This window comes from Corvus cornix, chromosome 20 (genome assembly GCF_000738735.6).
Source record: "Corvus cornix cornix isolate S_Up_H32 chromosome 20, ASM73873v5, whole genome shotgun sequence".
Taxonomy (NCBI): domain Eukaryota; kingdom Metazoa; phylum Chordata; class Aves; order Passeriformes; family Corvidae; genus Corvus; species Corvus cornix.
Genome location: NC_046349.1, coordinates 1,053,018 through 1,079,971, shown reverse-complemented (window position 1 = coordinate 1,079,971; position 26,954 = coordinate 1,053,018). Strand labels below are relative to the sequence as shown.

Below are 26,954 nucleotides of genomic sequence, written 5' to 3'. Positions count from 1 at the left end.
TTGTAGGATGTCCCTGGAAGGGCTCAGAGCTTGCTGAGTCTGGGGGGTGCCAAGTGGTCAGTGCATGTCCCTGTTCCTGTCCCTGTGTGGCTGAGAGCTCTGGGCTCTGCTCAGCTGCAATGCCCTCACCCGGCTTCACTCACTCCTCCTTGTCCCCCCAGTCCTGGGCCAGCCCTGGTTGTTTGTCCCACAGCCCCAGCAGCCCCAGCACTGCTCAGTGCACTCAGCACCGTGTCCACCCCTGGGCACTGCGTCCACCCCTGGGTACTGCGTCCATCCCTGGGCACCGTGTCCACCCCTGGGCGCCGTGTCCACCCCTGGGCGCTGTGTCACCCCTGGGGCGCTGTGTCCATCCCTGGGCGCTGTGTCCATCCCTGGGCACTGTGTCCACCCCTGGGTGCTGTGGCCACCCCTGGGCACTGTGTCCACCCCTGGGTGCTGTGTCCACCCCTGGGCACCGTGTCCATCCCTGGGCGCCGTGTCCACCCCTGGGCGCTGTGTCCACCCCTGGGCACTGTGTCCATCCCTGGGCGCTGTGTCCACCCCTGGGCGCTGTGTCCACCCCTGGGTGCTGTGTCCATCCCTGGGCGCTGCGTCACCCCTGGGCGCTGTGTCCATCCCTGGGTGCTGTGTCCACCCCTGGGCACCGTGTCCACCCCTGGGCACCGTGTCCACCCCTGGGCGCCGTGTCCACCCCTGGGGCACTTTGTCCACCCCTGGGCACCGTGTCCACCCTGGGCGCTGTGTCCATCCCTGGGCACTTGTCCACCCCTGGGCGCCGTGTCCACCCCTGGGCGCCGTGTCCACCCCTGGGCGCTGTGTCCACCCTTGGGCGCTGTGTCCACCCCTGGGCACTTTGTCCACCCCTGGGCACTGTGTCCATCCCTGGGCGCTGTGTCCATCCCTGGGTGCTGTGTCCACCCTTGGGCACCGTGTCCATCCCCGGGCACTGCGTCCATCCCTGGGCACTGCCTCCTTGGTCGTGGCTTCTCCTCTCACCTTCCACTCCACACATTTTCCCCCAGTCCCTCCCCAGCTTCCTGGGCAGAGCCAGACCCATCATTTCTCCTCTTGGCAGCAAGGTCTGGCCCATTACAGCTGAACTGGCCATTGTCACCTTTGACCCACTCTGTCACCCCTGGAGACAGCAGCAACACGGTGCCAGGGGACTTGTTCCTGCCTAAGAGCAGAGTGACAGGCACAGCCTGTCCTGTGGGCGGCAGAGCCACCACCAGCTAAACCCCTGGCATGATGAAACTTGAAATCGAAGGGCCTTAGTGCGAGCAGGGGGGTCACACACTCTGCGTGCCCATGGAGCAAACCATAATGCAAGACCCCACCTCAAGGCAACTCCTCAGCTCTAAACAGTTCCTTTGGGATTTGCTTCCGTCTCCTCCTCTCTGAAGGACCCTGCTCCTCTCAGCTGGCTGCCCTCCCACACAGCATCCTTCCCAGGGATGCAAGAGCCCATCACTTGTCAGCCCTCACCCTCTTCTGCTGTGCGCTGCTGCCCTGGTGGGGCTCTTCTGGATCCCTCTGGTTCTCCTGGCAACACCATCAGCTCCCTGCCACGGGGACAGCCTGATCCCACCCTCCCTCAGCTCTGCTCTGCTGTCCCCACAACCAGTGCCAGGGCCCCTCAGGTTTGCAGCACAACCATCTCTAAGCCTGGAGAAATCCCCTTGGATTGCTGCCCCACCTCCCAGGCCTCCTCCTCCACCTCCACACTCCCACTGTCCCTGCCTTCTGTCCCACCTGCCCAGCAGAGTCCTGTCCCCAGGCTCCTCCCAAAGGTTTCAAAGCTCTCTGATCTTTCTCCTGCTCTCCACACATTCAGCCACGCTTCGAAAGGCTTAGAAAGCCTCTCTGATGCCCTACCCTTGTTTCCTACATGCCTTTGTCATCTGTGCCTGCCCTTCCCCTGCCTCCCTGTCCTGCTGGGTGCCCTGCAGCCTGCTCCCCTCTCACAGCCGTCGCTTGCTGATCCCCACCGCCCACCCGCTCCAGCCGCTATCACTATGGTGACTCTCGGATCCACCGTGCAGTGCCACGCTTGTCTCTTCCTCTCAGAAACCCAGCCAGCCTGGCTGGCATTTCCCGGTGCAGGGTCAGCCCCTCAGCCCAGTTTTAGCACACGGGGAGCAGAGTTCCTCGCCCTGGTCCCAAGCCTTCCCCCATCCCCGCTGGGCAGACACTGCTCTCCTCCACCTCGAGCTCAGCTTCCCGCTCCCAGCTGCGCCTGAGTCCCACCCGTTCTCCCCACCACTGCTCCCAGGTGTGTCAGTCCCTCAGGGACAGCACTCCCCGGGGCTCAGGGGCGTTTCCACTGGATAAGGGCTGCCCTCAGCTCTCCAGCCTGGCAGTTGCCCAGGGCTCACCACACCAGCTCCTGGAGAGATCATTTCCCCTTTGCCTTGAATGTGTCACCTCTTCCTAGGCCCCTGTGATTCTCCCTCCTGGATCACCAGGAATGAGAACCATTTGTCTTCACTTGGAGAAGCCTCTGTAGCTGCCTGTGGCTCTCCTGCAGGTGTCCAAGCCCCCTCTTGACTCCTGTACAGCTGAGAAATGAGGCTTTGGGCTCTTTCACAGACACACCTTCCCAGCTGCCCTTCATTCACAGAATCCCAGAATTCCAGAATGGTTTGGGTTGGAAGGGACCTCAAAGAACATCTTGTTACACCCCCCCTGCCATGGGCAGGGACACCTTCCACTATGCCAGGTTGTCCCAAGCCCTGTCCAACCTGGCCTTGGGCACTCCCAGGGATGTGCCAGGGCCTCAGCACCCTCACAGGGAGGAATTTTTTCTCAAATATTATAAAATAATTTTTTCCTAAATGTCTTCCTAAATTCCAAATATCCCTTCTTATCCTTTCCTGCACACGGGCTTTGCTGGGCTGCTGACTGAAACCCCAGCAGGGGCTCCTGCAGCCTGCCAGAGCTGCTCCATCCCCCCGGCACTGCACCTGCTCTGGCCTGCTCAGGACACTGAGTGACTTTCCTGAGGAGCACCCAGACCCTCCCGGTGAGATCAGCAGCAAACATCATCACTCATTCCTTCATTCCATGTCCTTTCAGCCATAAGGCTCAGGAACAGGCAGGATGATGGAAAAGGGGTTGCTCCTCACAGCCAAAAGATTCCGGGCTCTGGGATCCCTTTGGGCTGGAATGCCCTTTGCCACTGGGGTGCCCTTCAGTGAGTCACTCACCCAGCTCCTGCTCTGCTTGTCCCAGCGCCTCCAGTGCCCAGGCCAGCACGGCCAAATAACCTGTCAAATTGCAATTTAAGGGGAAAAAAGATACATTTTGAGGCTGATGGGCTTTCAGAGAGGGGGGTTGGAAGCACGAGGAAAACCTTCACTGCCCTGCAAAGGGAGCCAGGCACCCCTGGAATTTGGGAGAGGAAAATGCCAGGGTTGAGAAAGACTTTGGAGGGTGCAGAGAGCACTGTGGGGCTCGTTGTTCCTCTCTGCTGGGCCATTTCCCCTTAGGGATGAACTGAATGGTCAATTCTGTATTCAGGACTGGGAAGGCAGCTGCACTTTTGCTGAATCTGCTACAGGAAGGAAAAAAAAATCTGTATATTTCCATTTTCCTTAGAGAATGAAGCTTCTTCCCCAGAAAGGCAGCTCTCCATTTGCAACGGCACCAGGGCAAAGGGATGGGAAAATCCCCATGGTGGCTGCTCCCACACCGTGCTCACCCCTCAGGCCAGGCTCTAACGCAGGTGCAGAGACTGCAGAGGTGTTTCACTGAACTGAGCAGTCCTGGCACCCATGGGGCAGCCCTGGCCAGGCATCCCAAACCGGCAAAATCCACGGATTCATAATCGCCTCTGAAACCACCAATACCTGGATCAATACCTGGATCGCCTGAGGTCAGGCTGGGATTCCCTGGCAGAGGGAAATCCAAGAGCTCTTGCTCTCTGTCCTGCCCGGACCCATGAGAGCTCCTCACCTGCCCTGCACACACCTCCAAGGGCAGCCAGAGAGAGAGGCTGTTCCCCAAACAGGCTCCTCAGCCCTGCCTGTGCAGGCTGGGCATGGGAATGCCATCCTGCCAGGAGCAAAGCACCCTGAGATCCGAGATCATGTCAGGAGCATGCACTGCCCTTCAGCCCAGCACTGGCAAGGTCACTGCCAGCCCATGGCAAGGACATCCCAGCCCATGGCAGGGTCACTGCCAGCCCATGGCAAGGACATCCCAGCCCATGGCAGGGTCACCCCCAGCCCATGGCAAGGACATCCCAGCCCATGGGAAGGAAGACACACAGGCACCAGAGTGACCAAAAGCCCTGAGCAGAAGAGGAGCAGGAAGTGAACAGTTGAGCCTAATTTGTGTGAGGCTGTAAATGAATTTCACCGTGGCAGATGGTCAGTGGATTATTTTCCAGAGGGTTAAGCAAGACCCAGATTAGGAAAAACTGAGAAATTTTGATGTGGCGTGCAGGATGTTATCCTGGGGCTCAGGACCCCAGTGATTGGAGGGGGTCCTTACTGTGTGTGAGGGTGAAGGGCCCCATCAGAGCAAAGCTGGGCTCTGCAAAAAGGGCAGATGTGGGGCCAAGCTTGCAGCCCCTGCACACCAGGTTGGCAACACCATCAAAAGGTGCCCCTCGAGCTTTCCATACCCTTCGAGCCAAGCTCCTGGCTGGGGTGGCTGGTGCCCCCCGGCTGGGCCAGCCCTGGGTTAGGGGGACATTTGGGTTCTGCAGGGGGGCCGTGCCCTGCCCTGGCCCTGCGTGGGGCCGTGCCCACCGCCCGCAGCCCCCAGCCTCTGCCTTGGCATCCCCGGAGCCGGGCGGAGGCTGCCGTGCCGGGCTGGGCGGGGGGTGCTGCGCCGGCCCCGCTCCACTCCCTGCCCTGATTTCCTGGTGGAAATCCCGGAGTCTTCTCCAGATCCAGCTCTGGTTTTGGGGGCAGCCATCTCCCTCTCCCTCTTTCCTCTTCCCTCCTTCTGCTCTCCTTCCTCCTCCTCTCCCTCCCTCCTCTCCGCACTGTGCTCTCCGGGGGCTCTGGGTACCGCTGCAGCATCGCCAGCCCCCTCCATGCAGGCGGCTGGGGCGCGGGGCGGAAGGGGAGGGCTGCGGGGGCCAAGCTGAATGAATGGGCATCGCCTCGGTGCCGCTCGAGCCTCCGCATAGGGGCGAGGCGGCCGCACCGCGCCGCGGGCAGGGGGGCAGCGGGGCCGGCCAGCGGCCGGGGCCGGGGCCGGGGCCGGGCCGGGCCGGGCCGAGCCGAGCCGGGCCCCCCGCCCAGCCCGCCGGGGCGCTGCGAGGAGCGGGCGCTGCCCCGCCGCGGGACCCGCACAGCCGGGCCAGGTGAGGAGGGGCTGCGAGGGGGCCGGGGGCGCCGGGAGCGGGGCGGGAGGGCGGTGCGGGGATGGACGGTGCGGGGCCAAGGTACGGACGGTGTGGGGAACGGCTTGGACGGTGCGGGATGGAGGGATGGACGGTGCGGGTTGAAGGTCCGAGCGGTGCGGAAATGGGCTGGCTGATGCGGGAGGGATGGCCGGACGGTGCGGGGTGGATGGACGGGCGGTGCGGGGTGTGTGGCCGGGCGGTGCGGGGTGGATGGCCGGACGGTGCGGGGTAGATGTCCGGACGGTGCGGGAAGGGGCTGGCTGGTGCAGGGCTGGGCTGACTGGTGCGGGAACGGGCAACAAGGAGTTAAGTGGCTGCGGAGCAACCGGGCTCAGAGTGTGTGTGTGTGTGCGTGTGTGTGTGTGTGTGTGTGTGTGTGAGGTCCAGCACCCCGGGGGCGTGGCCCAGCCCACCCCACGCGTGTCCGTGCGGGGCAGCGGCCGGTGCCGGTGCGGGCTGCGGCGTGGCGGGGCCGCGGCTGCGCAGGGTGCGGGAGCCACGGCAGAGCCCGGCCCCGCCGCTGCCTCGCTGCTCCCCGCAGCACAAATATCTGCGTGTGCGGGAACCCCGGCCCGGCGCCTGTGCGGGGGACCCGCTGCGGGACCCGCGGCGCGGGGCGAGGGTGGCCCCGTTTCCCGGTGCGTGCCCTCCGCAGCGAGCCGGGGCGGGAGAGCGGCCCCCAGCCCGGGCGTGCGGGTGTGCGCGGCCCGCGCCTGCGTGTGCTCCGCTCGGGGTGCGTGTGCTTCCCCTTAGACGTGTGTGTGCTTCCCCTTGGATGTGCTTGTGCTCCCTTTGGATGCGTGTGTGCTCTTGCTTGGACGTGCGTGTGCCCCGCCGGGGGTGCGTGTCACATACACGCGTGTGCAGCGGTCGGTGGTGATGTCCCTGCGGTGTGCAGGGCGTGGGGCTGGAGGTGTGTGCCAGGGAACGCACAGGGGTGATGGAGGGAGCAGGCACGTGTGGGGAGCTGTGTGAGCTGGCTGCAGCCCCGGCGGTCTCTGGGCACCTGGCCCCGTCCCACGAGTGGCCACCGGCACTGAGCATGGCCCCGGCTTGTGTTTGCTGTGCCTGGGATGTGCCCTGTCCTTCCCCTCAGCCGGGATGGTTTGCAGTGTGCAGGCAGTGGCTGCGGGCAGAGCTGCCCGACCCTCACCCCTCTGCCCAACCCTCACCCCTCTTCCTGCGGGTTTTCCCGTGTAAAGGTGCTCCAGGCTGTCCAGAGCCAGTGGGACTTGGGGGGGGAATGGAGCGGGCAGGGAATGGAGCTGGCTGGCAGCGAGTGGCAGCGCCTGGCAGGTCAGTGCCTGCTGTCCCTGTCCCTGTGTGCTACCCCCGGTGCCCCTCCAGCTGCAGCAAGGGCCTGGATCAGTCCCAGGGTAGTGGTTGGGTCATTGCACTATCATTAGACTTTTGGAAGGGCAGACGAGTCCCCTCCAGGAGAGAGGTGCCACATAACAAACTCTCCTGTGGGCCTTTGCCATGACGCACTCTGGAAGCTCCAATCCAGGATAAGGCCCGGGCAGGAACAGGATTTAGAGCCTTGTTGCCGTCGTTTCCATTGGAGTTTGGCACCAACATGCCTTTGAGGAGCAGAGCCTTGGTGACCTTCCTGACCCCGTGCCTGGTGTGGGGCCAGCACCTGCAGTGCCAGGAGCAGCCGTGTCCGTGCAGAGGCGCGGGGCTGGCGCTCCGCAGGACCTGGGCATCTTGGAGCACTTCTGCAAAATGGACTCTCGGAGCCTCGCAAATCCACCTCCGGCTGCTTCTCCTCCGAGGAAGCAGAGCACAGAGCCAGCTCAGGGCTTCTCACAGGAAGCTGTCGCCTGCTAGGAGCTGCCACTCCTGCTCTGGGACATGGGGCTGCTGCTTGTGCCGGCAGGAAAATGGGGCTTTTCCAGCTGTGGGCTTAGCAGATGTGGCTCCGGTGCCTGCAGCAGCCCGGCTCCCTCGCTCCTCTCCATGTCCATGACGCACGGTGTGGTTGGAAGCACGGCTGCGAGCAGCGAGGAACAGAGCAGCTCCAGGGAAACGTGCCACTCTGCAGCAGGAGACTCCTGCACCTTCCCACACCCTCGTGCTGGGCCCAATTTCACCCTCGGAGCATCAACATCTGGTGAGCCAGAAAAAAATGTAAATCGAATAACCATCAGGAGTAATTGGAGACCCGTTTGGAAATTGGTTTGCTACCTGCATGCCTCCCAGGCAAGCTTTTCCCTGTTAACCATTGTGCATCTTTGCATGAAAAACGAGGCTTTATTTCCAGCCTGGCTAGTGGCAGCGCAGCAGGATCGGGATGAGCACGCTGTGTCCCCTCTAATCTGCCCACAATCAGCACCGAGCCGCTGCTGCCACCGCCGCAGAGATGGAGAGCCCTGGATCCAGATGGCAGCTGCCTTCCTCGCTGCCCGCATCCTCCCCTCGCCATCCGCAGCGCAGGGCAGCGGAGCAGGGCAGCGGAGCAGGGCAGCAGCCCCGCCAGGACTGGCCCTGGGAGGGCCCTGTCCCCGACAGCCACCTGCGCCCCCCGTTCTGCTGCCCAGCTCAGGCCGGGGCCGGCAGCTCGTGCCGAGCGCTGCCAGCCCCAGGCGAGGCAGAGCCGGGCTGCCAGGAGCTGGGCTGGCTCCCGTTTGCTCTTGGATGGGGTTCAGGGAGCTGACTCGGAGCTTGGCGGGGTTTTTCTTGCCCTGGTTCCAGCCTGGAACCGCAGCTGGCTGTGCTTGGACCGGCCACACTGGGGTGGGCAGCCCCTCACAGCAGCGCCACAGCCCGGGACAGCCCCCTTTGGGAGCGGGGTGGGCTGTGCTGGGCACCCACGGTGGGCTGAGCATCGCCCACCTCCCCCCCGGAGCCTGTTGGAGGGGGGCTCTGGTCGGACTCACTGAGGCAAAGGGGCTGCAGGTGATGTCAGGCTGTCCCTGGGGTGGTCAGGGGCAGTCAGTTTGAGCAGTGAGGCTGCCTTGTTATTCTCGTTTTGGGGGTGTGTTTAGCTCTGTGCAGAATAGAGGTGAAGGTTGTGCTCAGGTGTGGGGGGAAGCCCTTGGCTCAAGGTTTGAGGCGCTGAAAGCTGGGTGCCCGCAGCAGATTTTAGCTGAAGCCACACTCCAGGGGTTGGCACCATCCTCCTGCAGCCCGGGCTTGGCACGTGCTGCTCTCCCTCGCAGCGCCGTGGCAGGGATTGTGGATGCCTGTTCCTCACCTCATACCTGCTCACAGCTCTGCTCTGGGAGCACCTGGGCTTGCCACCCGGGTCCCTCTGTGGGCACAGACTGTGGCTATGCCAACCATGCAGCTCCCAGGGACACTGCTGTGGTGTCTGGGTGTGACCCCATGTTTTGGGTGTGCAAGAGAACGTGCTGAGCCCCTTCCTGCTGCAGAGACGTTGTAGAGGGAAGGTTCCCACCACGCTGAGCCCTCCCGTGCCTGCTCTGGCTCTGCTCAGGAAGGCTCCCGTGCATGTCAGCCTTTCCTGTGGTTGCCTGGTGCGTCTGGACCATGGGCTGTCAGGAAAATTGTCTTTCCTGAGAGCTTTGCCCAATTGAGGCCTGGCTGCAGCTCTTCGCCAAGAGAGCAGAGCTGCTGCAAGGAGGCACAGCACAGCTTCCACAGCTGTAACGGAGATCTCGTGGCAGAGGGTTGGAACTAGGCGACATTTAAGGTCCCCTCCAACCCAAACCACTCTCTGATCCCCTGATTCTATGGTCTTGGTGGGTTTATGCCCGCTGGGAGAGAATGGGATGGGGCGTCAGAGAGACAGGCAGCCCCAAACCTACACTCTGCTGGCTGTGGGATGGTTAAATGTCCCTGGGCCTGGCTTCTGCAGTCCCTGGGATGTGTGGGCCCTTCTGTACATCCCTTGATCGACTCCCACAGGGGAGGACCCCATTCCCTCAGGCCTCCAACAGCTGCCTTTGGGTTTGGTGTCCCCTGGATGTCCCGTGCTGTCCATAGGGCTGTTGCTGAGGACTCAGAGGAGCTGATCTCTCTGCTGGAGCTTTGAGGTGACACTTGTGCTCAGGAGGAGTGGTAAGGCCTGTGATGAGCATCGTGAGAGTCCCCTTATGTCAAGTGTTTAATATCCCAATCCCTGAGCCGTTTGTCTCCGTGTGTCTCTGCAGGGCAGGAACCACCCACACCATTTCCCCTGGCAGGTGGCAGACGGGTGACAGCACCAGGCTCCAGCCATTCCAGGGGGGGCTGGACAGCCTGGCTGGGGGCTGGGAGGCTTGGATCCCCTCCCCACTGCTTCCCTCTCAGCTGGGCTGAGGTATATTCTTCACCCACAGTGCCTCCGGGCCTTGGTAGAGGAGCAGGTGCTGGAGGTGGTCACTGATTCCTCATGTTGGGTCCTGGGGTGGCCCAGCTGATGGCCACGACTCCGCAGGGAGCAGCTTCCTTCCGCTGGGTGAGCTGGGAAGCACCCACAGCGAGCATCCCTGGGGTGTTCCAGGGCATCCCCTTGTGCCCTGAGGAGCCTCCGTTGGTGCCTGCTCTGGTGTGAGACCCCCTCTGTGCCTGGGGTCCCCATGGGGAGGACAGAGAGGAGCCGGTTGTGTGCCAGCCTGCTTTGGGTCAGAGCAGAGTCCTCGGCTGCAGCCACAGGGACCTCACAGCTTGCTTTGGGAACATGCTCAGGGTGCCAGTGCTTTCCACCATTTTCTTACCTCCGTGCTCCCTCGGCTCAGCTCCGTCCCCTCTGCTGTCCTGCCCAGCTCCTGCTCTGTCCCCACTGACCACGGTCCTCTCCCAGGCACCCGCTGTCCCCCGGGCTGGGACAGCCCTGCCGTGCTCTCCTGTCCTTCCCCCTCGCGGTGCCGTGGTGGTGGTGGCTGGGCTGGGGCGGGCAGGGGCCCGTCCTGCTGCTCCATCAGCAGAGCAGCACCCCACGAGGTATTTATAGGCTCCGTAATGTTATTCCCCTGCCAAACTATTACGGAAATAGGCTCGGTGTGTGTCATAGGAGAGAGGATTTTAATGGCACAGTTTTCACTGCGGGAATGAAGGTGACGCTCCCTCGCTGTTTTCCTTGACCGATGGTGGAGATGGGATGGCTGCTCCGGGGCTTCAGCTGGGACGCCGTGGGCTTGGGCAAGCCCTGGACATGGGCACCGCAGGTGGGGCAGGGACCTGCTGCCCTGCCCTGGGGACCACTGGGGCAGCCAGGGCTCGGGGCTGGGGCTGGGACTGAGCAGATCCAGCTGATGGACGAGGTCCTTTGTCCAGTGATTTTCTCATTCTGAACAGTTTGAGGTGATTTTCTGAATGATCAGAAAGGGCTGGTTTGGCATTTTCTAAGTAGCCCACCCTCCCTCCGTCTCAGCTGGGCACTGCTGCTGGTTTGGGAAGAGCCCAAAGGCCAGTGACAGTGATGTGTTCAGAGGTGTTTCAGCTGGCTGGAGCACGGAGCGGCTTTCAGCTCTCAGCTCTCAGCTCACAGCCACTGGTACCATTCCCTGCCTCTCCTGCCTGCTGTGGGGAGAAGCCTCTGGGATGGGAAAACCAATTTCATGGCAGGCCAAGGTTTGGATTGTGCTTTCCAAGCGGGATACTGGATATATAGAGGGACACGGACAGACAGCCCTTCACAGCACAGAGGTGTGTCCTGCCCCTGCTCAGCACAGACAGTGACGCTCCCTGAGGGGGTGACACACCCTGAGGGGGTGATGCTCACGGAGGGGTGATGCTCCCAGAAGTTGTGTGCCCTGCACGATGAGGCAGAAGGGATGGGCAGGCGTGGGACACCCAAGCTCCCCATGAGCTCCTCAATCCTTTCCTGGGACAGGCCAGGCTCAGGAGTCCTGTCCCCAGCCCTGAGCAGGGGACAGCAGCTCTCCCCTGCCCACACAGGAGCCCAGGTGGGCTCAGAGCCCCCTGTGTGACCTGGGGACAGGAGGCTGCTGCACTCTGGGGCTCCCTAGGTTTGGGAAGAGCAAGGAGCTGCTGCCCACGTGCCCCTGTCGCCCTCATGCCTCCTGTCCTCTGCTTGGAGCTGTGAGCTGGGGATGGAAACCTTCCCCTCCTGTGGCTCCCTGGCAGCCTCTGGCACTGCCCACCCGAGATGTGAACAGCCCTGCTCCTGGGGCTGCTGCCCGCCCAGGGCTGGTGGCCGGGGGTCAGTGGCTGCCTCCAGCCCCCCGGCAGCGCTTCCCACAGGCAGCCAGGCCTTGCAGAGCCAGCTTGGAAACTGGGAACCGCTGAGCCGCAGAAAACGCCCTTCCCACCCATCGCAGCGTGCCCTCCTCCCTCCCTCCTGCCCTCCCGGTGCTGCTGCGGGAGCTGCAGCCCACAGCGAAGGGCTAGTGCCCTGCAGGACGGGCACACCTGAGCTCCAGGGCAGGCAGTGGGTGCCACAGGTGTCCCCAGGGCCCAGCCCTGCTGCCCCCAGCGCTGCAGGCTCCCCGTGCCTCCTGCCTCGGGAGAGGGTGCTGCGGGTGGCACCGTGATGCTGGGGGCTGCTTGCCTGCCCACACATGCACGGCTCCCACCCCCAGGCTGCCTCTGCCTGCCCTCGGCCCTTCCAGCCCGCTGTTTTCCAGGCAGTCGTTCCCCTCTCGGGTGGCTGCTTATCCTGAGATCAATGCTGAGCGCTCTCCTCCTCCTGCTTGCTGCACTGTCCCTTAGGACGGACCGTTCAGCCTGCTCCTCCTCCTCCTTTTCCGCTTCATTAATGAGTCTCTTTGCACTAAGAAGTCGTGATAGCTGCCAGGGGACCTGGGAGGTCTGTGGAGAGCAGCGGAGAGGCCACCAGCCCAGCTCCTGGGATTTAGGATGCTGGGCACTGGGGCTGGGATGCTGCAGGGCTGCCTCGGTGCTGGTTGAGCCCCCGGCACAGCACGAGGGGTGTGGGGGAAGAGGGAGGGGACAGTCAGGGGGTCTTTTGCCCACATGCAGTGACAGGAGGCAGGGAAAGCAGCCTGGGGCAGCTCCCAGCTGCTCTGCCATGGTTTTGCCCCATATCTGCCATCCACGGTGTTCCTCATCCTGGTGCAGAGCTCCTCCTTCGGGGCTGCCTTGGGCAGGAGGTGGCCACTGATGCTCCCACAGAGGCCCATGGATCTCACAGGAGATGTCCACTGGCCCTGGTGGCCTTCAGATCCCAAGGGCTGCACGTGGCAGAGGGCGGGGGTCCTGGGCATCCCCCAGCCCCGCACCCAGCGCCCGTCCCCAGCACGTGCCCGCTGGCAGCATGAGTGTGACACCTACACGTGGTGCCTCACCAAAGAAGCTGGACTTTGCAAACACATTCTGTGGGCACTGCTTTAATTTCCCAGTGTCTCAACACTCTCCCAAACCTGAGAAACTGAGATGGTTTCTGCTCTGCGGAGAGGGAGGCTCCTGTTGTCGCTCTCTCACATACGCACGCATCACACACACAGAGACTGATTCCTCTCCCTTCCCACTTTCCTCCTCCAAATGACTTCAAACACTTTATGAAAATGTTATTTTCTCCCAAACTGTTGCCTTTCTGCCTTGCTCTCCTGAGCAGCCTGTTGGCTTTCCCTGAGCTCCCAGTGTGCTGGGCTAGGGATGTCCCTGCAGAAGGGGGAAGGTGCTGGGGGGGCTGCACTGTGCTGGGGGGGGACACCAAACCTGCCCATACTTCAAGTGGGGCTCATCTGATCCTTCAGAGTTGCTCTGGATTGAATCACTGAATCCCAGAGTGGGACTGAAAGTGTTGAAAGGGCATTACAGACCATCCAGTGCCACCCCTGCCATGGGCAGGGACACCTTCCACTGTCCCAGGCTGCTCCAAGGCCCCTCCAACCTGCCCTTAGACACTTCCAGGGATCCAGGGGCAGCCACAGCTGCTCTGGGCACCCTGTGCCAGGGCCTGCCCACCCTCACAGGGAAGAATTTTTTCCAAAAATCCAGTGCAATAGGGCAAACCCCTCGTGCAAGGTGGTGCAGTGAGGACACAGCTCAGAGGTGCTCTCCACGATGCCGTGGGGGTCCTGTCCTCCAGGAGCACGTGGGAAGATGCCCCCAGCCCCATGGCAGCCTGACTTCCCCAGGCAGGACCTGTTTCCCCTGTCCATGGCAGGCTCTGCTGCCAGAGCACCCCGTGGGCACACAGGGCCCTGGGCCAGGCTGGGGGTGGGCTGGAGTGCACCCCTCTGCTGCCTGTGGCAGGGGCTGACTCACGGCGCTCTCCCGGCGCTTTCCCGTCACAAGCAGATGGATGATTTGATCACCTAGCAACCGAAATAAGCCGGGGATTAAACCATCATCCCCCTGGGTGGCAGGGGCCAGGCAGCCCCCAGCCACTCCCCAGCCCCTGGGTTTCCCTGGGATGGGGCTGGGGGAGCCCTCTCCTGCCAGCCCTCTGGAGCGGGACTGCGCCTGCCACCGGCACCCCAGCGGCAGCGGCTCCAGGGCTGAGCTGGGTGCAAGGAGGGAGGGGGTCCCACAGGACCGGCTCCCAGGGAGGTCCAAGGGGCATCTCCAAGCATGCACAGAGGGGCCAGGTCTCTGGCACCCTTTGGACAGGCTGCTGATTATCTGGAGCATCCAGAGATCCCAGATGAGGAGAGAGAGGCTTGTGCCAGGACCTCCAGAGGGAAGTTTCTGGGAGGTGAGCACAGAGGACTTTGGATGGGACCCACTGACCCCTTGTCACCCCCTCCACCACCAGCTCTGAGTGTCCTTGGCTCCGGCCCAGTCCCTTGCCTGGCACTGTCCAAGCCAGAGAATAACCCCGGTATAATGTGCTCATTCCAGTTGTTCCATCACGAGCAGGAGGAATTTGCTCCTGGCAGAGCCCTGGTGCTGCCTGAGGTGGCATTTACCTTCTGATGGCTCCAGCCACCTCCAGAGGATCTTGGCACAGGGCTGCTATCCATGCCCCATCCCTGGAAGCATCCAAGGCTGGGCTGGATGGGGCTTGGAGGAACCTGGGACAGTGGAAGGTGTCCCTGCCCATGGCAGGGGTGGAATGGGATGGGCTTTAATATCCCTTCCAACCCAAACCATTCTGGGATTCTGAGATCCTACCACAGCCCTGAGGGGGATGGGATTTCCTGGGGCAGGGGCTGGGCTGAGCTGAGCTGGAAAGTGGGAGCTGGGCAGGGAGTGGGGCAGGAGGAGGTGTGAGGACACTGTCAGGTTTGGGTGCCCATGGCACCCATTTGGAGCTGGGGGACTCTCTGTGCTGCAGAGCCCTCCACAGCTCCAGCACGGGCACCGGTGGGAGGTGGGGCAGTGGGGACACACCTGCCCTGGCCACAAACTCCAGAGTCCTGTGGGAGGGCACTGCTGGGCTGGCTCCTGTCCCCAGCACGCCGCTCTGGTGTTTGGACCTTGTGGCAGGGTGGGATCACTCACAGCCCGTCAGGAACCCAGTATGAGCCAGGCCACGGTCTGGAGGGGGGATGGAGACCACCAGCCCATCAGAACTGCCCCAGACCCGTGCAAGCGTCTCCTGCCCAGAAGGAAGCTTCCATCCGGGCTGTGCTGGGCCATCCTGGGTGCGGAGATGTGGCTGCTGGCCCTCCTGCAGCCGCTGCGGCCGGAGGCTGCGGGGCCATCCCAGTGCCAGGCCGGGGCCGGGCGGTGCCAGCGCGGCGCTGCCGGGCCCAAAGGAGGGCTCAGGAAATAGGGCAGCCCAGCTGCCAGCTGCTCTTTGTGGGACACAGCTGATATAATTAGATGAGACGCCCTGTTCCGTGCCGAGGGAGCCGCTGTGCCCCGCGGCCCCGGGAGCCCCGCAGCCCTACTTTGGTGGCACTGCTTGTCCCAGCGAAGGTGAGCCACTTCCAGCAGGGAGCCCTGCCTGCTGGGCTCCTCCCTCGCTGTCTCCAGGCTGGATGACCACGTGTCCTCTCCTCTGCTGGGGCTTTGGTGGCTTTGGGGGACCTTGCTGACCTGCAGGAGAAGGTCAGGGAGGTGATGGTGGCAGGAGCCAGGCCAGCCCCTCATCTCACTTCCCTGTGGGACAGCGTGACCAAATGCAGTGCCTGACACAGCTGCAGGACATGGGACTGGCCATGGGACTGCCGAAGGCCACAGGCAAACCAGGGATTGGAGAGGTCCCTCTGAGTCAGGCTTTACCTCGTTAGAGAACACCCCAAACTGCATCTGCTCTGCCTCTGGAGAGCCCTGTCCTTCTGAACACCCGTCCTGAGGTTCAGTGATGCCCATGCCTGAGGCACTCAGCATGGCTGTGCATCTCTGCCCCTGGGAATGCCCCCCAGAGCATTCCACATATCCCGGGCTGATCCGCTGGACCCTCCAGGACTGGTTATCCCCAAGAAGATGAGTTGTAGCTGTTTGGGAATTTCCAGCTGGAGCTGTCAGGGGCGGGGTTAGGTTGGATATCAGGGAAAGGTTCTTCCCCCAGAGGGTGCTGGGCACTGCCCAGGCTCCCCAGGGAATGGGCACGGCCCCGAGGCTGCCAGAGCTCCAGGAGTGTTTGGACAGCGCTGCCAGGGACTGTTGGGGTGTCTTGGGCAGGGCCAGGGGTTGGACTCAATGATCCTTATAGGATATTCTCAGGATATTCTGTGGTTCTGTAGGAACTCCTGCTTTGTGGTTCTGACCTCATAACCATCAAATCCAGCCATTTTTGCCCCTGCCAAGAAGCCAGGAATGTGTTTGGCATCCCCATTCCTCCAGCCACTTCCACAGGGATGGGCTCAGCCCAAGCCAGGTCCATCAGGATTCCTCTGCAGGCTCCCATCTGGGTCTGGGGTGGATCTGTGGGTGCTCCAGGAGCATCCCAGAGCCCATGGCAGGAGCAGCCAAGGCTCTGTGGACAGAGGCAAATTTCAGAGAAAGATAAAAGGAGTTTTATTTCCACAAACATCTGTTTACACTGAGCTACTGGCTTCCACTGGAGCTGGGAAGCTGCTGGAACCTCCCTGTCTCAGAGGGGTGTGAAGGGATATTCCGTGTGCCTGGGGCTCAGGGCTGGGGTCTCAGAGCTGTTCTCCTGGCAGGGAGAGGGGCAAGAGGGAGAGGGGCAGCTGCTTTGACATCCCCCACCGTGGGCAGGGAGTCACCCCCAAGGGGTTGCCTGCGACTGGGGGGCACATGGGGACCTTTTCCATGAGGATTTCCATGAGGAGAAGTCCCAGCACATTGTGGCCTTTGGGGAAGCTGGTGGCAGGAGGAGCCTGCGGTGATGCCCCAGTGTAGGAGGGGAACCTCCCAGGTTTTCCTGAGACCCACCAGGCTGTGACAGAGCTGTGGGAACAGGGCAAGAGGAGCAGGGGTGGCAGCAGGACTGGGTGCTGCTGGGGACTCCCATGGCACAGGGCATCTCCTGCCATTGGCAATGCTGCCAGGGGCTGGGGCAGGCTGGAGGGAGAGGTATTTTTGGTTGGAAAGGCAGAATGTGGAGAGCAAACCACCACTGTGGCTGGAGAGGACTCAGCTCTGCCCTGGGCCCAGCCCAGGCACCCCTCAGAGGGGGTCCTGGTGGGGGCTTTGTGGCCAGGGAGAGCCCCAGGCCATCCCTTATCCAGGCCACCCCTCCTGTGCCTCTCCCCGAGGATCAGAGCAGCTGCTGCCCAGCACGGTGCCCTCAGAGCCCTCGGAGCCCTCAGAGCCCTCGGAGCCCTCAGAGCCCTGCCTGCCTCTCCTGGGGGAAAACTGTCCTGTCCCTTGAGCTGTTCTAACCTCCAGTGCCATTCCTGCTCCGCCCTGGCTCTGCCGGTGCCATGGGATGGTTTCTGCAAAGCTGGACATTTTTGGGGAGGGTGGCTCTGTTTGTCCTCCCCTGCAGGGCTGCTGCCCTGGGGGCTGCTGGCACACTGGGGAAGAGCAGTCTCACAGGATTCACAGGGACGAGGGAGCAACAAATCCAGACCTTGGATTTGAGGAGTTCATCCCAGGTTTACATCACGCTCCAACTCTCCTGTTTTCCCCAGTGATGGGAAAGGGGAAACTGGAAAGGAGCCAGAGAATCAAACCCAGGGCACCTGCACCCTGTTCCAGGAGTAACAGGTGTCAGAAAAATGATCCTCAGCTGGCAAAGCAGGCAGGGACCCAGCACAGCTCCTGCTGAGAGCCTGGCTGGCAGGATGGGCTCTCCACTCGGGGACAGGGAGAGCCCAGGGGCCTGGGGGCTGTGCTGGGCAGGGGCTTCTCATCAGCTCCCTGAGCACCTCGTTCTGCCAGCACCATCTCCTCCCCAGCTGAGAAAAGACAATGTCTATTTTTTCACTGAAATTCGCTGGTTTTCCAAGTTTTGTCATAATGGGAACATGGAATCTTGCTTTTCCTGGAAGGCCATGGACCTTCTCATGTGACTGGCACAGTGGAGGGGCTGCAGTTTGGTCAGTGGGTGTTCTTCCCCCAGCTGCTCTGCTGGGAAATAGGTGGCTGCAAAAACCATGCTCAAGTGCTGTAAAAATGTAGCTGCAGGTCCTATTCTCTCTCAGATCATATGTTTGTGGGCATAAAGAGCTTTTAGAGGTAGATTAACTTCATTAAAATTGAAAGCACTCATTAATGGCACTGTAACTCCTCCAGTAATGGCTGGGCCAGGCTCTGTGGTGAAGCTGCTCCTCTGTGGGTGCCTGTACCTGTAGCTGAAGCTTCCCACCCCTCCCTCTGCCCTCCCAGTGGCTTTGCAATCCTGTGTTGGGTGATGCTGGACCAGGGCTGTGCCAGGGCTGGCTCAGTGCCCAGGTGGGAGACCTGGAGGGCAGGGGGATCCCTGCCCTGGTGCCCTGGGGATGTGGTTTGTGCTTCTGGCTCTGTGCTCTCTCCCGTGGAAAGTCTTGGAGCACTTCAGGAGGGAGCTGGGCCTCCTGGCTCTGTGCCCATCACTGGGGTGGGTTTGGAAGGGGTGTGAGGCTGGGGAATGGGGACCAGCACTAGGATGGCTTTTGGGAAGGCCAAGGCTGTAGAGCTGTTCCTGAGGGGCTCCTGGGCCCACCTGGGCTCCTGCCTGACCCGGAGGAGGTTTCTCACCTGGGAGAGAGGGGCTTGGTCCTGTAAGGAGCTACAGGCCACAGGGACACAGAGGCCCTGCCAGGGACAGCGAGGGCTCGGAGGGGGCTGAGGCCCCTCCTGGGCTGGGGCAGTGTCCTGTGCCTGGACAATGCCTGAAGGAGGAGTCCAGAGCAGCCTCCACACACTTGGCATCACCCAAACCCTACAGGCTGCTGCCCCCATGCCCGGCAGGTGGGCAGGGGGTTCCTCTCAGATTTACAGCCATGCCTGGTTGCACCCCATGGCTCTTGGGGACTCCAGCCCAGCCCAGGGCTTTCCTCTTGGAGTCCTTCCCCAGCCGGACCCAGCCCTCTGTCACCAGTGGTCAGGGGGAGCTGGGGTGCTCGTGCTGCTGCCCAGCCCCTGGTGGGACTTCCCAGTTACGGGAAGGAGGGTCCATGTGCCCCTAAGGCCGCACAGGTGGCCCCAGCCCGGCACCAGGCTGCCCTTCCCCAGCAGCAGCAGCAGCAGCAGATCCGATTTGTCTGCCTTGCCTTCACTGGCCCCACTAAGCAGGTTTTAATTTTGTTAAATAAATACGAAGTAATGGCAGCAGGGCTGGGAGCCAAACGGCCTGGGGACATCCTTGGGAGCCGGGCGGGCTCTGCAGCGGGGCAGGACCAGCGCTGGGAGTGGGATGGGGTCGGGCAGAGCTGCTGGCAGCAGGGCCGGTGGGGTGGCCCCAGGGATGGTCCCAGGCTGGCTTCTGGAGCAGATGTGGCCCCTCGCCGTTCGGTGCCTTCAGAGCAATTTCTAAATGGCTGCTAAACAGCACGGTCAGAAGCACACTCGTCTTCCCGTCCTAATTAGTGGATCAGACAGTAATTTGTAATCCGTTTGAATAGGAACATCTGAGTGCCTCGCCCTGGAGCCTGGGCAGGACACAGGGGTGGCAGCATGGAGCAGAGCTCTTGGGTCAGGGATGAGGGCTCCTCTTGGTGCCGGCAGGAACTGCTCTCCCCTCTCAGGTTCCATGAGCCCTCTGCTTTCTTCTGAGTTTTGGCATTTTCATTTCTCTCTGTGGTACCCAGCAGAGCACCCCAGCAGCAGGGCCACAGGTCACCTCCTGCTGTCCCTGCAGTGGTGGCAGTGGCAGTACCTGGTCACCAGGGCCCTTTTGCAGCACTGGCAAACCAGCTGGGCATGGCCACACCGGAGCTGGGATGTGCTGGGGCCAAGGTGACCCCCAGGGCAAACCCATCCCAGCAGGGGTCTGGCCTTAGGTGTGCTGGCGTTTGTGTTTTCAGTGCTGAGGATAAAAGGAGACCTGGAGCAGGAGGATGGAAAAAAAGCCAAAAAGCTGAAAAATAAGAAGTGAGGGAAGAGGGGATGAGGGTGTGAGGTGAGCAGAGGACAAGGCAGAGAGCAGGAGCAGCCCCGGCTGTGATGGGCAGGGAGAGAGGCTGAACCGGGGCCATCCAGAGCAGCGTGTGGAGCAGGAGTTTGGTGTGATAGCCACAGCTTATCCCAAGTGCTAGTGCCTCTGTGTGACCCTCGGACAGAGCACAGGAGCAGGGCAGGGGTGGGGATGGAGGTGGGGGTCCCAGGGGGTCCCAGCAGCGTCCCTGCACTGCAGGAGCAGCGGGCGGGACAGTGGCCGTGGGGTGCGGTGGGGCTGAGCCAGGGGAAGGTGACAGGCAGTGGGGTGGCCTCGGGAGTTGGGCTCACAAATAGCTCCGGGTCCATGGACAGGGGTGACCCGCAGGATCGGGCTGTGGCAGACCCAGGGGCAGCAGCACATGGGGCAGGGTCACACTGCCCTCACCACGGTGGCACCGAGCAGCTCCTTGCTGGTGGTGTCTTTAGCATCAATTAGCTGGGGAAAAGCACAAGTGTCCTGCATGCATTAACCTTTAGAAGCGCCGGAGTACGAGGAGCAGCCGGGAAGCTCGGGGGAGTGGGGCAGGCGCGGCTCAGGGTGACAGCCCCGAGCGAAGAGCCTGGCCCGGGGACACGGCCCTGGGGGCAGCCACCCGTGGGGCAGGCGGGGGGCACAGCCGTCCCAGGTGGCAGCGCAGAGATGCTGGGGGAAGGCAAGAGCTACCAGGAGCAGCAGTTCCCTGCTTGCTGCATTCCCCGGCCCTCCGCGGAGTGTGGGTAATGGCAGCAGTGACTCACCGCGCTTTACTCACCGCTAATGACGAGCGCTGCTCCGGGTGACTCCGGCTTAGACAAACCCAGCCTCTCCCAGATTCCCATGAACAGGGCAGAGCGGTCTGGGGCGTTCCGAGAGGGCAGGTGAGCAGCACGGACGAGGAGAACACCATCTAGTCCATGCTCGTCCCAGTCCCCCCGGCTCCCCCGATGCTGAGGGTCTGCAGCAGAGCAGAGGGAAAAAGAGAAGGGAAGCGGTTTTGAGGGAAGGCTGCAGAGTCGCTGGAGGCTTCAGGAGCCACATGCTCCAGGTTTGGAGCTCGTTCTTGTAAGCCCCCCACAGCTGCACCCCGAGACAGTGGTGGGGGTGGTGAGAGCCCCCAGCTCCCAGAGGAGCAGCAGGAGGTGTTTGTGGGGTGCAGGGGCAGCGTGGCCGGAGCAGGGAGCAAGGAGCCCCAGGAGCTGCTCTCACTGCAGTCCCTGCTCTTACAGAAAGTTCTGGGTCAGGAGGGGAGAGCTCCTTTGGGGGTACAAGCCTCAAGCCAGGCCTGGCTATGGGTGGCTTGCAGGGGACAAAGCACAGGAGCAGGGTCACTGTGTGGAACAGGGCCACCGTGGAGCTAGGTCACTGTCCAGAGCAGGGCCATCACGGAGCAGGGTGTCTCACGTGGAGCATGGTCACCCCGGAGCAGGGTCACTGTGCGGAACAGGGCCACCCTGTGGGACAGGATCACCGAGCAGATCCGAGTCTTCACGTGGAGCAGGGTCACTGTGTGACCATGGAGCAGGACCTCTGTGCATGTCAGAGCCTGGATCCAGAGCGGAACAATCTCCAGCTCTCTGGAAGAGCCTGTCCCAACAGCGTGCCCAACTCACTGCCCTGCTCTTGCCCCCAGTGCCCCCGGTGGGACCTGCTGCTCCTGCTGATGGCAGAAGGTCCCAGCCTGACCCCCGTGCTGGGGTGAGTGTCCCCCACACCCCCCGGCCCCTCTGTGTGCTGTGAGTCACGGAGCCGGGATGAGCAAGAGCCTGAGGCAGTCACACGGAGCTGTCATTGCTGCCGTGGGCTTGCCTGCCAGCCTGCCACGCTTGTCACGCTCCCCAGGGACGAGTTGGTGGCCCCAGGCATCACTGGTTGCTTTAGGCAAACAGGGGCCGACCCACCACAGGCCCTCCCCTCCAGCCGCTCCACGTGCACTGGGAATGTTGGCACCAGCATTAGCACTGGGTTTGATGGGATCAAGCCCTGCTCCCTCCATGTGCTGGCAGCACACTCAGCTCTGGCTCCTGCAGAGGGACCTGGCGGATGTGAGGAGTCAGGGATGTGCCGGGCTGGTCGTGAAGCTGCTGCAGGAGCAGGATGTGAGGATGGAAATGGAAATGATGCTGGGCTGTGAGAGGTGGGGAGAGGCCCTGTGGGGAAGGACACGGAGCTCTGCCTGCTTTCTGGGCTGTGCTGCTTCCCACGGGATCGGGGGGCTGGAGGGGCTCCTCGGCCATCTGGGTTGCTCTGTCCGTCCTCCATGGTCACACCATGCCCTGACTGCAGCGGGATGTGTCCCTGCTGGCACCGGGGCCAAGAGCCAGGGGAACACCCGAGGGTCTGAGAACAGAATCCTTTGTCTGCCCATCCATTTTGGATGCTGGATACATCCAAACCACTCCTGGGATGGTTCCTGCCTGTGCTCATTCCAAGCCGTGTGGGATTGGAGGGGTCAGGGGCTGCCCCCATGCTGGCAGGGCAGGGCAGGGCAGGGGCTCATCCTCCATCCTAACAGGAACGTGTCGGCTCACTTGGATCAGAGAAACCCCTCCTCAGTCAGAGGGGCTGGACAGAGGGAGCAGTGGGAGGTTTCTGGGTGCTCTACAGGCACTGTGAGCCCGGAGCAGGGGCTGCAGAGGGGCTGCTGCAGGAAGGGACAATGGGGTGTGGGGGGTGCCAGGCTCAGCAGGGCAGCTCTGGGACCTGCCCTGCCAGTGGGTGAGGGCTCCCTGCAAATCCATCCTCAAAGTGCCTTAGGCCAAACCCGGGGCTGGAGCTGCTTGGTTTGCTCTAAGGGGGACCTTGGCAACAGCCCCACACTCTGCCCAGGCTGCAGGGTGTCACCTCTGGGCACAGACCTGCCAGGGCTGTCCCCAGGGCTCAGTAGTGGGGGTCAGCAGGACAGCCCTGGCACTGGCCATCTGGGGGCCCAGCCTGCCCAGACCAGCTCTGTGTGTTGGCCAGCAAGAATTCATTTTAAGATGTCTTTTTCCCCCTTTTCTCCCTGAATTAGCAGATCTGGGACAGAGCTGGCTGTTTGTGTTTGTCACACACGAACACGGGGCTGCGTCTGTGCATTATCCTGACATCAAAGGGGCGTGTGACGCGTCTGGTGGCACAGGCAGGAGGGGACACCAGCTTTTGGGAGAGAGGAGGGTGTTATCAAAGGGTTACAGACAGCTCCTGGAAAGGAGAATGAGGAATAAGGATGGCGAGCACAGAGAGGTGCTACAGAAGCAAATTTTCTCCCGGTCTTTTCATCTTCCCTCTTTATTACAGCAGGGCAGGAGTGAGCCCCTCACAGCAGGGGCTTGGTTATTATTTTAAGGCAAAGGAATCTGCAAATGTGATAGGTGGAGGGAGATGGGGGTTTGGGGAGGAGGCTGAAGGACACACACAGAGAGCTGTACCACAGCGGGGCTCACGGTGAAGCCAGCACCCAGCCAGAAGGGCGCTGAGTTCCTCACTGTGGGGACATGTGTCACTGCCGGAGCTCCTGGGCAGTTCAGCACCTCCCCACCAAGCAGCCCAAGCATCTGGAAGGGACATTTCAGTCCCACAGGAGCCTGGGAATCTGGTGAGCCTTTGGCACCCAGGTCTGGACAGGAAGGTGTAAAACAGACCTGGCCAGGCACTGACCTGGCTCTGCCCCAGCTCCTGAGGATGGGCAGGCCCCGGAACCCGCACTCCCTGGAGTCCCTCAGCGTGTCCAGCCCTCAGCCCTGCCTGCTGCCTGTACTGCCTGCCCTCCCTCCCAGCAGGGCAGGCTGCAAGGTGCCAGAGGCATCCCCACGTCCCCTCCTCTAGCACAGGAGGGGATGCCCAGCTCGTCCCCACGAATGCCCCGTCACTGCCCATGACCTCAGCTGCACCCTGTCCCTCTCTGGGGCCGGCCAGCCCTGCCTCCAGCCCCAGGCTGCTGCCTGGCAGCCCTGTGCCAGCTGACAGCTCCCTCCCGTCCCGGGGGCTGTTCCATCGGGTGCTCCCAGGGGCTGCCACCCCAGAGAGCTTCCGTGTGTCCCTTCTCTCTGCTCCACCTCTCCCCACACCAGGGAAGACAGGGTGTGACAGTGGGAGTGCTGCCACCCCCCAGGCTGCTCCCTAAAGGACCTCAGCGCATCCAGCCCTTGCTCCTCCCGAAGCTCTCCACGCCGGAGCAGCGCGGCTGAGTCCTCTCTCCATGGCACAGCTGGCACGGGGATGCAGCCAGACCTGGCTCAGGGCTGTGCTGCCATGAAACCGGGGTGGAAAACTGCGGGAGAAACACTTCCAGGGCTGAAAGTGGGAGTTTCTGCAGGAGGTGACGGCGAGTCCCAGCTCGGGAGCTGCAGGTCGGTGCCCCCGGAGCTGGCAGAGCTGAGCTGGGGAGCGGCGGGGCTGGCAGTGCTGCTGCCCCTCCCGCTGGAGGATCCTCGTGTGCCTCGGGGGAAGCCTGCGAGGCAGAGAGGCTCGGCTGTCCTCTGAGCAGCCAAGGTCGTTCCTGGGAGCCGGTGCAGATGCCAGCTGCCACGTGGCTCGTGCCCGCAGGAGCGCGGGGTAATTAGCTGGAAAGACGGTCAAGCAGCATGGGAAATGGGCAAGGAAAGGAGGGAAACGGCGGAGCCATACCTGAATCGGGGACTCTCCAGCCCAGAGGTACCTCTCCATGCCAGGCCTTCACCCCTGGAGCGGCGGGGGATGTGTGGGCACGCGTGAGCTGTGGGCGGGCGCTGGGGCTGTGCCGGCTGTGGGTGCCCACAGGCCCCCCGTGCCCCCACACGCTTGCCCGGCCTCCCTGGCCAGGCGGGGCTCGTTCCAGCTCAGCGCCCTCGTTGCTCTAAAGGGGAAGAGTCGATCTGATCCAGCTGGGAAACACGGAACAACCGCACTGGGGCCGGCAGCAGATGGAGGGAACAGCCTGGCGAGTCAGGCAGCCATGGCAGTGCCCTCAGCAGAGGCAGTGCCCTCAGTGGTGGCAGTGCCCTCAGCAGTGGCAGTGTCCCTCAGCCATGGCAGTGTCCCACAATGATGGCAGTGCCCTCACCCATGGCAGTGCCCTCAGCAGAGGCAGTGCCCTCACCCGTGGCAGTGTCCCTCAGCCATGGCAGTGCCCTCAGCAGTGGCAGTGTCCCACAATGATGGCAGTGCCCTCACCCATGGCAGTGCCCTCGGCAGTGGCAGAAGTGGAGCTGCTCCTTCACATGGAGCCGCCTCGGGTCTGTCTCTGCCTGGTGGTTCCCTGCGTTGCTGCTGCTCCAGCTGTGGAGCCCTCCTGCCCCTTGGGGCTGGGGCTGCGGCTGCCTGGCCCCCGGGGCCAGGGTTGTGCCCTGAGCCTTCTCCTGGTTAAATTCCTAAGGGGTTCCGAGGGGGAGTCTGGCCCGGGGGGGCTCCCACTGGGATGAGGGGTAGGGGCTGTGTCCGCCCTGGAGGGGGGAGCTGGTGACTCGGGCAGCAGCAGCAGCAGTGTCCCCGAGCTGGTCCTGCTGTCCTGGTGCGCTGGGTGACTGGACTCCTGCACCAATATCCCAGCATGGATTTGCAGTCCTCCGGGGGTGTTTCAGAGATCCTGGACATGGTGATCCTGGCAGCTCTCCTCCACGGCTGGCTGGGGGCTGGTGCTTCTTGTGGTGTGCATCTCACTGCCCAGATCGTGCTGGGGATGATCCAGGGTGTTCCTCCAGGCAGCGATGCTGCAAGCCTGGCACTGCCATAGCCGTTGTCCCCATCCCTGTGAGATGGAGGCTTCTGGGCTGCTCCATCCCCTTGTCCTCGTGTGTGGGATCAAGGGGCCGTGAGTCAGGGTTTTGGGAGAGCCAAGCACCATCCCTGGCTCTTCTCTTGGCTCTCTGGGATCCCTTTGGCAAGGCCTTGCCCCTCTGTGCCCCATGATATCCAGGTGCAGGCAGATGTAAGGCTCACTGGGCATACTGGAGGTGTTCCTGCTGGTGTTGTGCAGCGCTGGGATCTGCAGCATGTGGGGACACTTAAAGTGTGTGTGGGGACAGCCCCGGGCCAGCCTCGTGCCACTGTCCCCAGAGTGCCCACTGGGATCAATCTGCTTGCGGTTCTCAGACTGGGAAACCTCCTGGAAAATGCTTTGGGGTCTTATGGGCATGTGGGGTGTTCAGGGCACTGGGGCAAACTGGTTTTTTAAGGAAACCAAGTAGGACAATGCAGTCCAAGTAGCAGTGACCTGCTGGGGCCAGCTGAGTTTCAGAGCTGGCAGGGAATGGTTTGGGAGGCAGCTGGAATGGGAGGCTCTGGCTGGTGTTTGGGAATGAGGGAACAGGAGCTGGAGCCTGTTGGAGATGCCCGGATCCTGAAGGAAGAAGCAGCAGGGTGTGGGGAGATGGTCCCTGGGCTGTGCCAGGAGGGTGTGGAGGTGTCCTGGTGGTGGCCTCATCCCGGCAGAGAGGGTGGCACAGCCCTTTGTGCCTGGTGATGGGCTCCAGTGACAGTCGGGGTGAGGCTGGGAGGGGCAAAGTCACAGAGGGGACGTTGGGGTGGTGGGACTGTGATGTCCTGCTCTGCCACTCTGGGGTGACAGGTCTGGCCCTCCTCAGGTGGGCTCACCTTGGCTCCCCCACTGTCCCCCACCATAGAGGGACCCATCCCAAGGCTCTGCCCAGGCTGCCTGGAGGAGCAGCCCCCGCTTTGGGGAGGGCTGGGTCTGCTCAGCCCCTCGTGCAGAGGGAGGATTTGGGAATTCTTCTGCCTTACGAACTCAATTGACTTCTTTCCGACCCAAATGTCTTTCCCACCTTGCCAAAGCAGCATCTGATCAGCAGCAATTAGCAAAGCAAACTGCAGTAATGACCTTTCTGGTGTGTCTGGGCGGTCTCTGGGTGCCCTCAAGGAACACTCACCAGATGTTTGGGGAGCTCTGCAGGGGCAGCGCCAGGGCCTGGCAGTGCTGGGGCCGTGTGGGGTGGCAGCAGTGTCACCTGAGCACCTCTCCACGAGCACAGGCTCTGTGTCCAGGGGAGGGGACAGAGCCTGGGAAGGGGCTGGAGCACCAGGAGCGGCTGGGGGAGCTGGGAAAGGGGCTCAGCCTGGAGCAAAGGAGGCTCAGGGGGGACCTTGTGGCTCTGCACAACTCCCTGACAGGAGGGGGCAGCCGGGGGTGTCGGGCTCTGCTCCCGGGGAACAGGGACAGGAGAGAGGGAACGGCCTCAAATTGGGCCATAGATTGGATATTAGGGAAAATTTCTTCATGGAAAGGGTGGCCAGGCACTGGCACAGCTGCCCAGGGCAGGGGTGGAGTCACCATCCCTGGAAGTGTTCAAAAGCTGTGTGGATGTGGCACCTGGGGACAGGGGTTAG

General features: G+C 62.4%; 1 protein-coding gene across 4 annotated transcripts in view; it reads left to right on the top strand.

Moving 5' to 3' along the window:
• The first annotated feature begins 5,247 nt into the window (after positions 1 to 5,247).
• The window catches only part of DLGAP4 (DLG associated protein 4), a 148,852-nt gene continuing 127,145 nt past the window's right edge, over positions 5,248 to 26,954 (top strand). For all 4 annotated transcript variants that reach the window (XM_039563739.1, XM_039563737.1, XM_039563736.1 and 1 more), the window contains exon 1: positions 5,248 to 5,320. The gene's annotated coding sequence lies outside the window, so the exon portion shown is untranslated. The remainder of the gene's footprint in view (positions 5,321 to 26,954) is intronic.